The following is a 14,281-nucleotide window of genomic DNA, read 5'->3' as shown; positions in this document are numbered from 1 at the left end:
AGAACGGCTTCTCAGCATAGTTCAATCAAAACTTCAGCCACTTAGAATTAATTTACCATATCAATAAACATACTGAGTGTTATCAGGTTGGAGAAGCACGGACTCTCCCCAGATCAAGCACTTCAATCAGTCTGAAGACTTCCTGTGAAATTATGTTTTCCATTTATAGTGTTTCATGTACTAATTTGCAATATAAAAAAAAATGATATTAACACACTAGAGTCTCCTAGAATAATAAGCTATCACTTAACAAGCTCTTATGTTTTGACCACCAAAGGATGTTATTTATTTCCTGGCTGTTACTGTTAATATGTCATCATTGCATAGACAGCTGTCAATTACACTCTTTATTAATTTAATTCTTTTCTAAACACCAAGATATTCTGCAGAGCTGTACGCATAAATATAATTAGCGTTTCTGCTATCCTAGACATTATGGGGGATATGCAATTGTTTGAAAAGTCTGTTTGGTGTCTGTTTTTTCCTATCTAATTGACAGGGAAAAACAGACACCCAACCGACTTTTCAAACATTTGAATTCCCCCCATTGTGTTAATATACCCTAAAATGTGTTCTTGATCAATCACCCCTATGGAATACACCCGTCTCCATTATTTGCACTGAGAAAAATAGGTGGCTGGTGAGAACCAAGTAAAAAAACAGAAGTGAAAAATAACAGGAAAAGGGAAACAAAACTATTTCTATGTTGCCCAATTTGCAGTGATGTCCAATTTATGTACCTAGATGGTTTGCATGGGAATTACAGCTGCAGCAGTGCATTAAGAAGAAGCGTATTATAAGGGGATGTACATGTTTTAGAGTGATGTATTACAAGAAGTGATAGCTCAGTGTCCCAATAGGTCTTACAACAGTAGAAACCAATCACTTGTATAGGTCACCAGTTGTTAGATAGGAATATAGATAAAGTGTGATATAGGCATGATAACCTGAGAAATTAATTTTCCCCTAGTGACTTTTATAACATCCACAGCAAACTTGAGTAATTTCAGAATTTTATGAGACAGCTCCATCACAGTATGTATGTATCTGTCTAAGCATCATTTAGTATTAGTATATTTTATATGTGGTACTGACACTTCCCATTAAGCTGTTATAACATAACTGATGGAAGATGTCTCATTCCGAAGTTGTCAAACTATAGAATAAATATACCAACTGTAGAACTTTCTTTGCAGGTTTTAATTATACAGAAGGTGGTCACTGTTGTTGAAAGTCACCTTTCATTCCTAAAATAGTTTTTAACAAAGTGAAAGGAATTCTATGTGGGTGGTCCCCTCTACCCACAGAAGTGTTATTTGTCTCATCAGCAAGAAGCACTTTTAGAAACAGCACCATATTACATTGTGAACATACAAGCAGTTGGCAGCAGTTGGACAGTAATAACGAATAATGTCCACCTCAGTATCTTGAGGGGTATATTTATTACAGTGCGTGTTTATAGAAGTGAAGATATTGCCCATAGCAACCAAGCAGATTCTACTTATCATGTATCTAGTACCTTCTAGAACATAATAGCTAGAATCGGATTAGTTGATATCAGCAACATCTCCACTTCTATAAGACCTCACTTTAGTAACTATACCCCTGAATGTGTCAAAGGTCAGTGGTAGGAGTAGCCGTATATAATTCATTATAGATCAAGGTCATGAAATATAATTTAGTGATTTTGTATTTCTGACTAATGTCTTGATTGTTGTTATTTCAGAACACAACTATCAGCCCCTGGGGTTTGACAGTATTTGCGCTTGATATACATGTCTAATGCTTCTTTAATATTATATTGTATTGATGATGCAATGTAAGGCTTGGAGCTATGTAATTATTTGCACCTGGGCAAGTTGTGTTGAAGTTTAGGGATTGCAGGAAAGGTCACATGTATTTTATTGGAATCACAAGACTGCATACATATATTTCAGTTTGTTAAGGTGATACCTCTAAATAAAATGTGTTCTCAGGAAAATTGTGCAAAATAAGAGGTGCTGAAAATAAATGTCCAAAAAAATACAGCTATAAAAAGTGTTCTGACATTTTCTCTAATAATGTCCAGTCGTCTTTTCTGTGCTAATTATGAACTACCCTCGAACAACAGTTATTTCTTTTGTCGCAAAAGACATTTACATTTTTTTATTAAAATTGTACTGCAGTCCCAATGATTCATTCGTCACCATTATTTAGTCAATAATTTCTACCTATTTTTCACACAAGTGGGAGCACCCTGTTTTATATATAGCTATGTGATCTTCTGAGTGTTATTACTGCAAACAGTTTTTCTGGTACATATTAAAAAGTCTATTTATTTATTTATCCAGGCAATTGTTTTATAAAATGATGCAGAAAGAACAGTTTCTGCATCATTTTATGTCTCAGCGCTATGTACTAACAGCCTAGTGCAGGAGATTTCACAGAAATCTTGTGCGTATGGCTCATTAACATTGCAGATTGTAGTACCCATTATTATCAATGTGGACTATGATCTGACCCCTATGTACCAAAATTCTCAGATGGCATAAATCGCTTTATGCCTAAGGAGGCAAAATTTCAGGTGAGCGATCTTACGATCCCTTCTCCGCAGTCACTGGCCATCACCAGAATCCTCCCCCGGAGGAGTCTCTACAGATATGCTGGGAATGTAACTCACAGGGAAATTGGTTATTACTACCGCCATTCCTGGGAGTACACAGCAGGGATGTTTTCATTAGAAATAAAAATATCCGTTGCTATACGGACCATTAATAATCGAGGCAGTGACAGGATTATTAATGCATAAGTCCCTAAATGTTTAATACAGATTTTTCTTTTTTAACTCATGATACTGGCATTTGAAGTGAGGTTACTAGAAAACTGATCAGTGCCATTGCTTTTTGGTCAGGGCTCTTGATCAATTTGTCACTCCCATCTGCTTCATCTGAAAATTGTTAAGAAAAACTTCAAGTGCATTGACATGATCCAAGCAAGTTAAGGGTAGAATTTTAACCCGGAGGGGATGGCCTTTAAACCAAAACCATTTTTTATATTCTTTACCACCAAGCAGTGGTGTCACTATGTGGGGGGGAAGGGTGCCGCACACACCCAGGTGGCACTCGCGAGGGGTGACACCAAAATGCAGACTCCTCCTGTGACAGGAGCCGGGTGCTGCCGTGTAATAATTTATAATACATAATAATAATAATACATGCAGCACTTTTGTCTCCTTTCATAGTGTAGGAGTCGGCACTGTAGACAGACTGTCTCCGGGGCCAGCCCTGCATCTCCAGGACCCCCAGAGTGATGATAACGGGCTGGAGAGCCATGCCTCCTTCCCAAGAGGCTATGCCCCCTTTTCGCATGCGTGGGGTATAACCACCGCACCAGGTGACAAAATGCATAGTGACACCCCTGCCACCAATCCTGAGACCTTATGTTTGCAGGAAATTGTATAAGGCCACGGGAAATTTATCGCTGCTAATTACCTCACCCAGGGCTAATTACCCCTCAAGCCGGCACTGATCAGGGATTTTGTTTTGCTGCCTTCAGGCACGCAAAACTAAATTCCCGATAAAAGGGCATTTTTCCCCCTAACGTAGCCGCGAAGACACATTCTGCAGGTGACGTTTCGTGGATCCTGTGTATTTTCGCCTGAAAATGGAACATTTTTCATATATGGAAAAAATGGGAGCTAATTGAATAGCTCCCCAAAAATTTGCCGCATAAAAAAAAAATCTTGTTTCATTTGGTGACACAAGATTTCGGGCTTTGACGCCCGAAAGATTTTTTGGGACTAATTGGATACTAATAGGATAATACCAGTTCTGACAAAAAGTTCTACTGTCAGAAGTGTTGGTGCCAGTGTTATTAAATATTAATCTTGTTGTCACCAAATGACACAAGATTAATCTTTGTAAATGCAATCATCTAAATGTCTCCCCAGGCTGTCGCTGTACACTAAACCTATGAAAAGAGAACAATTACATATATGACATACTTACCAACTGTTCCCAGTGGTCATAAAATAACTGGAATAATAATAAGAAACAATAGGACAAGTTTATAGTTTACAAAACACACTTAGAGTATACTGCCTGTGCATTCACTTCAGTATCAAATAAACAATTCTTTTGTTATTTTCAGTGTACTGTATAGTTTTCTTTTGATTAATATTTGATGTATTAACCATGAAGAGAATTGGTATCTTGTTTGTCAATGTTTGCTGCAACTCAGTTATTTAAAACTGCAATTACTTTACCGCAAACATCAAAATATATTTATATAATAATAAATGGTAAGTGAATATCTTGCAAAATGAGAACTTATATTTCTAGAACGCAAAAGAATGACAGATTATGTTACAGCATGATGAACCATATTAACTAACTTTGATGTTTCTGCAGTGGTTTCCAAATGTGGCCATCAAGGTACCCTAACAGTCCAGGTTTTAAGGATACACATGCTTTAGCACAGGTAGCTAAATCAAATTGGCTGCGGTACTAACTTAGCCACTTGTGCTCAAGCATGGATATCATTAAAACCTGGTCTGTTAGGGTGCCTTGAGGAGTTACATTGGGAGTCACTACTGACTTACTATAAATTATAAGGGTTTTAGAAGTCACCTAAGAGTTGTGTGCTAATATAGAACGCAATGGTGAGAGCTGACTGCTTTTATACCAGTAACAGTAACATAAGGAGATCTCTAATCCTATATAATGAAAGGCTAATGCTGCTCCTCACCTCTATGGGGGGAATTCAAGTGTTTTGAATGTCGTCAGCCACTAGATGGCGCCCAACAATGCAGTTCATTTGTTGCTCCGTTCGTGCATGCTCAGCCACCGGCATTGACATTAATGTTATGTTGTTCCGTCATTTGGACGGGCTGGTGACTAGTATTCATATTAATGTACACTGGGGGGTGCATCATAGCTTTTAGCGCAATCTGTTTTCTAGTGAACACTGGAATGGTGACATAAGAACTCACCAATTACAAGCAATGACATAAGAACTCATTGTTTACATAGAAAATATTTATACATATATTTAGTGCTACATTTGTAGATAAAACACAAGTGGACCTCAAGAGAAGTATAACTATAAAGAACATATACATAGAAGAATGAATTACATATGCTGGGAAGAGTTCTTTCAATATGAAAGATTACTGCAGTGGTGCCCAAACACGGTCCTCAAGGCACCCTAACTGTTCAGGTTTTAGGGATATCCCTACTTGTGCACAGATGGTATAATTAAACTGATTGAGGTACGACTCACTTAATTCACCTGTGCCGAAGGAATGATGTGCTTCCTTGAGGACTGCGCTTGGGAATCTCAAAATAAATACTGAAATGGTGTTCCCAGAGGCAAATTATGCACAAGGCGCCACCTAGGGCCCGGTGTGACCTAGGGGGCGCACCTGCCAACCACGGCTAGTATAGTTTACAATCCATTAAATACATATTTTAGACTCCAGGTGGGGTTGAGGGGTGGGCGCTGTAGCATAATGATCTGGCCTCCTGTGCCTCAAGGGTTAATGAAGGTTGCAGAGGCCCAGTGGCTACACAAAGTGATAGACTGCTGAGGGGCAGGGGAAGTCCCTACATTGCAGCTTTCACACACTGCTGACTCATAGACTTGCATGATTTTCTGCACAGGTGTCAGAGGAGAGTGTACTGAGCTCTGATTGGGGGCTTCCATCACATGTTCCGCTGACCTCAGTTCATCATCATCATCATCATTAAGCTTTGTGTGATTGGCTTCTGGAACTTGGAAGACCTACCTGCAGCAGTATACTGATCACTAGCTACAATTACAGATGCACTTATTTATACACAGTACACAGTGATATCCCAGCTTTACCCTTTGCTAAAATTTACAATTTCCTTACATGGTCCCCCGGGGGCGTAACCTTTGTGGGCCACATAGCACCAAACAGAAGGGCCCCTGTCCCAATAATTCTTGGAAATCACCTCTCCGCAGCAGTTATTAATATTATGCCCCATAGTAGTGCACTAGTTTATTTTATGAACCATCATAGTTCCGTAGTTTACATAATGTCACACTGCAGGGCTGCCAGTACATATTATGCCACACAGTATCTCCAATTCATATTATGATTTACAGTGTTCCCAGTTCATATTATGCCACATTCCAGTGACCCCTGTTCTTACCGTGTCACATTAGAGCACCCGGCAGTTAAAATTATGCCATGGATGAAGCGAGGGTGGCTCCAGTGGAACGCGAGCTCTGGGCACTGGAAAAGTTAGCGGGCGCACTGCCACCTGATCCCCCTCCCTCCATCCATTATACCGCAGAGGTGCGCACACTGACTCAGAGACTAGGTAGAGAACAGGGCAGGCCAGAGGCGACAGCAGGAGGCACTGACAACCCGCACTTGCAGGCTATCTGCTGCCCTCTTTATATGTCTGCTTGTAGCTGTGCAGCAGGGTTACGTCTGTCTGCTACACCGCTCTCTGCCTCCACTGCTGCAGCACCTCTTTCTGTCCCGACTTCTGCAGCATCTCTTTCTGACCTGTTTGCTGCAGCACATCTGTCTACCCTAGCTGCTGCAGCACCTATCTCTGCCCCGGCTGCTTCAGCACCTCTTTCTGCCTTGGCTGCTACAGTACCTCTCTCTGCACCAGCTGTTGCAGCACCCCTGTCTGCCCTAGCTGCAACAGCGGTATGCGGTTAAGTTGCCGGCAGAATACCGACGCCAGGATCCTGACTGCTGACAATGCCGATAGCTGTAATCCCATTAACAGGGGCTATTCCCACTCATGGGTGTCCACGACACCCATAGAGTGGGAATAGAACCTGTGGCAAGTGCAGCAAGCCACCGAGCCTGCAACGGGACTCTCTGTGCTCACCCTACTGGCGGCATACTGTCGATTGGGATTCCGTTGTCAGTATACTGATGGCCAGCATCCCGATCGCCAGTAAATCCTACTGATCCCGCTATAGCACCTCTCTCTAAATTGATGCTGCAGCACCTCTCTCTGCCCCAGTTGCTGCTGCTGCAGCATCTCTCTCTGCCCCAGCTGCTGCTGCTGCATCTCTCTCCACCCCAGCTGGGGCGGGCAGTTGGGAGATCCCCCTGTCACTTGCTGCTCTGAGCTGAGCAACTGTAAATAGATGCTGTGCGTACAGCATCTATTCCCTGGCAGAGAGGGATGGGGGTATGGCCAGCAGCACACTGAGCACTGTTCATGCCCCCGTAGTGACGAAAAATGGGGGGCATGGCTTGTGGTAGCGGCACTTGCTTTGAGGCCACGCCCCTAAATGGCAGCGTCACTCCAGGGCTTTGAAAAAATCTTGGTATGTTTATTGCATCACAGGTCCAACGTTTCGGGGTCCGTAACCCCTTTGTCAAGGTGTGTATATGTGTAAGTGACAAACCTCTTACCTTAAATACTATGCTCCACCACGTGTACGGTAGAATCCTCCCCGCGCTGCTCATCTGCTCCGGGACCTGGAAGTTTCCGGCGCTGGGCTGGTGACGTCACGTCTTCGCCGTGGCTCCACTTCCGGTCTCCCGTTGCTATGGCATTGCGTCTGGCTCCTGGCCTGGTTACCAAGGCAACCCTGCCGTTTACCATTGCGCTGTTACGCCGGGGTCTGGAGGGTGCAAAAATAGTGATAGTTGTGACATGCCTACAGGATACTGGCAATAGGGATTACCTATATGGGTCATGCATAAAAATTATCTATAAATGTAAAATATGACATATTAGACTATAGGATTCACTGTGCCGGCTACAACCCCCACCTTCATTAAGGATAAGTTAGATGATGGAATTGGGACTAAATACTAAATTTTAGGAGGAAAAAGAGTGTTAGTAGCCCTGTCACCACGTGCTCCTAATCACCCATATATCTATAGATAAAAATCATGTGCAATTTACAGTTGTGTGAAATATTGAGACTAGAGTAGTCCATGATTGCTCTTGGTTCCTCATTTCCCAAGCGTGTTCCAGAGAATTTGATCATTGAGGCCTTTAGGTCTGATTGTTTCTAATTTAAAGATCCATCTTGCCTCCAACTTCAACAACTTGCCATGTCTATCTCCCCCTCTAATATTACTGGGCACGTGATCAATCACCATCTGTTTTAATGAGCTCAGGGGGTGCTGTTTCTCTACAAAATGTTGAGCGACGGGTTGCTCCGACTTCCCACTCTTAATTGCTGCTGTGATGGCAGAGCGGTGTAATGCCATACGTTGGCGTAGATCTCTGATGGTTTTACCCACGTAGCCAAGCCCACACGGGCACATAATGAGGTATATGATATGTGTGGTGCTGGAAGTCACCCCCCCTAATTTCCCTCATTGGGGCATGAAGAAGTTGGGAGGTATGATATCTGGAATATTGGTATGCAACTTTGTAACCTGGGTTCATGCCCCCTAAAGCTCTGGGCCCCATAGCAATGGCACCCCTTGCACTCACTATGGCTATGCCCATGATTCCCTACTCCAATACATTCATCACTGCCAGTTTTCAAGTTACACATTCAGATAACTTTTTTACACCTGTAACCTGAAAAAATTGTGTTTAATTATTCAGACTCCTTTCTATCCTCATAAAATGTTTCACATGTTGAGGTCTAAAAGGTTAAAAAGATTTAAATAATAATTTCCAGGAACACTTCTTATTAGCAAGAGTGCATTAGCCTACGTGCCTCACTATCTATAGGGACCTTTGTGCTCTGTAATCCCCACCAAATTGTGTTTAGTAAATTTACTAAAAGAGTATTTTTATTTTATTTTCTATTTGCAATTTAAATTAGTTGCCCTCGGTAATTTTTTGCCAGTAAAAACGGGACTTTACTAGAGATGAGCGCCTGAAATTTTTCGGGTTTTGTGTTTTGGTTTTGGGTTCGGTTCCGCGGCCGTGTTTTGGGTTCGAACGCGTTTTGGCAAAACCTCACCGAATTATTTTTGTCGGATTCGGGTGTGTTTTGGATTCGGGTGTTTTTTTCCAAAAACACTAAAAAACAGCTTAAATCATAGAATTTGGGGGTCATTTTGATCCCAAAGTATTATTAACCTCAAAAACCATAATTTACACTCATTTTCAGTCTATTCTGAATACCTCACACCTCACAATATTATTTTTAGTCCTAAAATTTGCACCGAGGTCGATGTGTGAGTAAGATAAGCGACCCTAGTGGTCGACACAAACACCGGGCCCATCTAGGAGTGGCACTGCAGTGTCACGCAGGATGTCCCTTCCAAAAAACCCTCCCCAAACAGCACATGACGCAAAGAAAAAAAGAGGCGCAATGAGGTAGCTGTGTGAGTAAGATTAGCGACCCTAGTGGCCGACACAAACACCGGGCCGATCTAGGAGTGGCACTGCAGTGTCACGCAGGATGTCCCTTCCAAAAAACCCTCCCCAAACAGCACATGACGCAAAGAAAAAAAGAGGCGCAATGAGGTAGCTGACTGTGTGAGTAAGATTAGCGACCCTAGTGGCCGACACAAACACCGGGCCCATTTAGGAGTGGCACTGCAGTGTCACGCAGGATGTCCCTTCCAAAAAACCCTCCCCAATCAGCACATGATGCAAAGAAAAAGAAAAGAAAAAAGAGGTGCAAGATGGAATTATCCTTGGGCCCTCCCACCCACCCTTATGTTGTATAAACAAAACAGGACATGCACACTTTAACCAACCCATCATTTCAGTGACAGGGTCTGCCACACGACTGTGACTGATATGACGGGTTGGTTTGGACCCCCCCCCAAAAAAGAAGCAATTAATCTCTCCTTGCACAAACTGGCTCTACAGAGGCAAGATGTCCACCTCATCTTCACCCTCCGATATATCACCGTGTACATCCCCCTCCTCACAGATTATCAATTCGTCCCCACTGGAATCCACCATCTCAGCTCCCTGTGTACTTTGTGGAGGCAATTGCTGCTGGTCAATGTCTCCGCGGAGGAATTGATTATAATTCATTTTAATGAACATCATCTTCTCCACATTTTCTGGATGTAACCTCGTACGCCGATTGCTGACAAGGTGAGCGGCGGCACTAAACACTCTTTCGGAGTACACACTTGTGGGAGGGCAACTTAGGTAGAATAAAGCCAGTTTGTGCAAGGGCCTCCAAATTGCCTCTTTTTCCTGCCAGTATAAGTACGGACTGTGTGACGTGCCTACTTGGATGCGGTCACTCATATAATCCTCCACCATTCTATCAATGTTGAGAGAATCATATGCAGTGACAGTAGAGGACATGTCCGTAATCGTTGTCAGGTCCTTCAGTCCGGACCAGATGTCAGCATCAGCAGTCGCTCCAGACTGCCCTGCATCACCGCCAGCGGGTGGGCTCGGAATTCTGAGCCTTTTCCTCGCACCCCCAGTTGCGGGAGAATGTGAAGGAGGAGATGTTGACAGGTCGCGTTCCGCTTGACTTGACAATTTTGTCACCAGCAGGTCTTTCAACCCCAGCAGACCTGTGTCTGCCGGAAAGAGAGATCCAAGGTAGGCTTTAAATCTAGGATCGAGCACGGTGGCCAAAATGTAGTGCTCTGATTTCAACAGATTGACCACCCGTGAATCCTTGTTAAGCGAATTAAGGGCTGCATCCACAAGTCCCACATGCCTAGCGGAATCGCTCCCTTTTAGCTCCTTCTTCAATGCCTCCAGCTTCTTCTGCAAAAGCCTGATGAGGGGAATGACCTGACTCAGGCTGGCAGTGTCTGAACTGACTTCACGTGTGGCAAGTTCAAAGGGCATCAGAACCTTGCACAACGTTGAAATCATTCTCCACTGCACTTGAGACAGGTGCATTCCATCTCCTATATCGTGCTCAATTGTATAGGCTTGAATGGCCTTTTGCTGCTCCTCCAACCTCTGAAGCATATAGAGGGTTGAATTCCACCTCGTTACCACTTCTTGCTTCAGATGATGGCAGGGCAGGTTCAGTAGTTTTTGGTGGTGCTCCAGTCTTCTGTACGTGGTGCCTGTACGCCGAAAGTGTCCCGCAATTTTTCTGGCCACCGACAGCATCTCTTGCACGCCCCTGTCGTTTTTTAAAAAATTCTGCACCACCAAATTCAAGGTATGTGCAAAACATGGGACGTGCTGGAATTTGCCCATATTTAATGCACACACAATATTGCTGGCGTTGTCCGATGCCACAAATCCACAGGAGAGTCCAATTGGGGTAAGCCATTCCGCGATGATCTTCCTCAGTTGCCGTAAGAGGTTTTCAGCTGTGTGCGTATTCTGGAAAGCGGTGATACAAAGCGTAGCCTGCCTAGGAAAGAGTTGGCGTTTGCGAGATGCTGCTACTGGTGCCGCCGCTGCTGTTCTTGCGGCGGGAGTCCATACATCTACCCAGTGGGCTGTCACAGTCATATAGTCCTGACCCTGCCCTGCTCCACTTGTCCACATGTCCGTGGTTAAGTGGACATTGGGTACAACTGCATTTTTTAGGAGACTGGTGAGTCTTTTTCTGACGTCCGTGTACATTCTCGGTATCGCCTGCCTAGAGAAGTGGAACCTAGATGGTATTTGGTAACGGGGGCACACTGCCTCAATAAATTGTCTAGTTCCCTGTGAACTAACGGCGGATACCGGACGCACGTCTAACACCAACATAGTTGTCAAGTACTCAGTTATCCGCTTTGCAGTAGGATGACTGCTGTGATATTTCATCTTCCTCGCAAAGGACTGTTGAACAGTCAATTGCTTACTGGAAGTAGTACAAGTGGGCTTACGACTTCCCCTCTGGGATGACCATCGACTCCCAGCGGCAACAACAGCAGCGCCAGCAGCAGTAGGCGTTACACGCAAGGATGCATCGGAGGAATCCCAGGCAGGAGAGGACTCGTCAGACTTGCCAGTGACATGGCCTGCAGGACTATTGGCATTCCTGGGGAAGGAGGAAATTGACACTGAGGGAGTTGGTGGGGTGGTTTGCGTGAGCTTGGTTACAAGAGGAAGGTATTTACTGGTCAGTGGACTGCTTCCGCTGTCACCCAAAGTTTTTGAACTTGTCACTGACTTATTATGAATGCGCTGCAGGTGACGTATAAGGGAGGATGTTCCGAGGTGGTTAACGTCCTTACCCCTACTTATTACAGCTTGACAAAGGGAACACACGGCTTGACACCTGTTGTCCGCATTTCTGGTGAAATACCTCCACACCGAAGAGCTGATTTTTTTGGTATTTTCACCTGGCATGTCAACGGCCATATTCCTCCCACGGACAACAGGTGTCTCCCCGGGTGCCTGACTTAAACAAACCACCTCACCATCAGAATCCTCCTGGTCAATTTCCTCCCCAGCGCCAGCAACACCCATATCCTCCTCATCCTGGTGTACTTCAACACTGACATCTTCAATCTGACTATCAGGAACTGGACTGCGGGTGCTCCTTCCAGCACTTGCAGGGGGCGTGCAAATGGTGGAAGGCGCATGCTCTTCACGTCCAGTGTTGGGAAGGTCAGGCATCGCAACCGACACAATTGGACTCTCCTTGTGGATTTGGGATTTCAAAGAACGCACAGTTCTTTGCGGTGCTTTTGCCAGCTTGAGTCTTTTCAGTTTTCTAGCGAGAGGCTGAGTGCTTCCATCCTCATGTGAAGCTGAACCACTAGCCATGAACATAGGCCAGGGCCTCAGCCGTTCCTTGCCACTCCGTGTGGTAAATGGCATATTGGCAAGTTTACGCTTCTCCTCCGACAATTTTATTTTAGGTTTTGGAGTCCTTTTTTTACTGATATTTGGTGTTTTGGTTTTGACATGCTCTGTACTATGCCATTGGGCATTGGCCTTGGCAGACGACGTTGCTGGCATTTCATCGTCTCGGCCATGACTAGTGGCAGCAGCTTCAGCACGAGGTGGAAGTGGATCTTGATCTTTCCCTAATTTTGGAACCTCAACATTTTTGTTCTCCATATTTTAATAGGCACAACTAAAAGGCACCTCAGGTAAACAATGCAGATGGATGGATTGGATACTAGTATACAATTATGGACGGGCTGCCGAGTGCCGACACAGAGGTAGCCACAGCCGTGAACTACCGCACTGTACTGTGTCTGCTGCTAATATATAGACTGGTTGATAAAGAGATAGTATACTCGTAACTAGTATGTATGTATAAAGAAAGAAAAAAAAACCACGGTTAGGTCACTGGTATATACAATTATGGACGGGCTGCCGAGTGCCGACACAGAGGTAGCCACAGCCGTGAACTACCGCACTGTACTGTGTCTGCTGCTAATATATAGACTGGTTGATAAAGAGATAGTATACTCGTAACTAGTATGTATGTATAAAGAAAGAAAAAAAAACCACGGTTAGGTCACTGGTATATACAATTATGGACGGGCTGCCGAGTGCCGACACAGAGGTAGCCACAGCCGTGAACTACCGCACTGTACTGTGTCTGCTGCTAATATATAGACTGGTTGATAAAGAGATAGTATACTCGTAACTAGTATGTATGTATAAAGAAAGAAAAAAAAACCACGGTTAGGTCACTGGTATATACAATTATGGACGGGCTGCGGAGTGCCGACACAGAGGTAGCCACAGCCGTGAACTACCGCACTGTACTGTGTCTGCTGCTAATATATAGACTGGTTGATAAAGAGATAGTATACTCGTAACTAGTATGTATGTATAAAGAAAGAAAAAAAAACCACGGTTAGGTGGTATATACAATTATGGACGGGCTGCCGAGTGCCGACACAGAGGTAGCCACAGCCGTGAACTACCGCACTGTACTGTGTCTGCTGCTAATATATAGACTGGTTGATAAAGAGATAGTATACTCGTAACTAGTATGTATGTATAAAGAAAGAAAAAAAAACCACGGTTAGGTCACTGGTATATACAATTATGGACGGGCTGCCGAGTGCCGACACAGAGGTAGCCACAGCCGTGAACTACCGCACTGTACACTGGTTGATAAAGAGATAGTAGTATACTCGTAACAACTAGTATGACGACGGTATAAAGAATGAAAAAAAAACCACGGTTAGGTGGTATATAATACAATTATGGTTGGACGGACTGCCTGCCGAGTGCCGACACAGAGGTAGCCACAGCCGTGAACTACCGCACTGTACACTTGTTGATAAAGAGATAGTAGTATACTCGTAACAACTAGTATGACGACGGTATAAAGAACGAAAAAAAAACCACGGTTAGGTGGTATATATTATAATACAATTATGGATGGACGGACTGCCTGCCGAGTTCCGACACAGAGGTAGCCACAGCCGTGAACTACAGCACTGTACACTGGTTGATAAAGAGATAGTAGTATACTCGTAACAACT

General features: G+C 43.9%; 1 protein-coding gene across 1 annotated transcript in view; it reads left to right on the top strand.

Moving 5' to 3' along the window:
• RGS5 (regulator of G protein signaling 5) overlaps positions 1 to 14,281 on the top strand; it is a 229,978-nt gene that overhangs the window by 1,029 nt on the left and 214,668 nt on the right. The window lies entirely within an intron of this gene.

The sequence above is a fragment of the Pseudophryne corroboree genome, chromosome 9 (assembly GCF_028390025.1).
Source record: "Pseudophryne corroboree isolate aPseCor3 chromosome 9, aPseCor3.hap2, whole genome shotgun sequence".
NCBI lineage: Eukaryota > Metazoa > Chordata > Amphibia > Anura > Myobatrachidae > Pseudophryne > Pseudophryne corroboree.
Note: the sequence above shows the minus strand (reverse complement) of the source record. Positions and strands in the feature narration are given on the sequence as shown.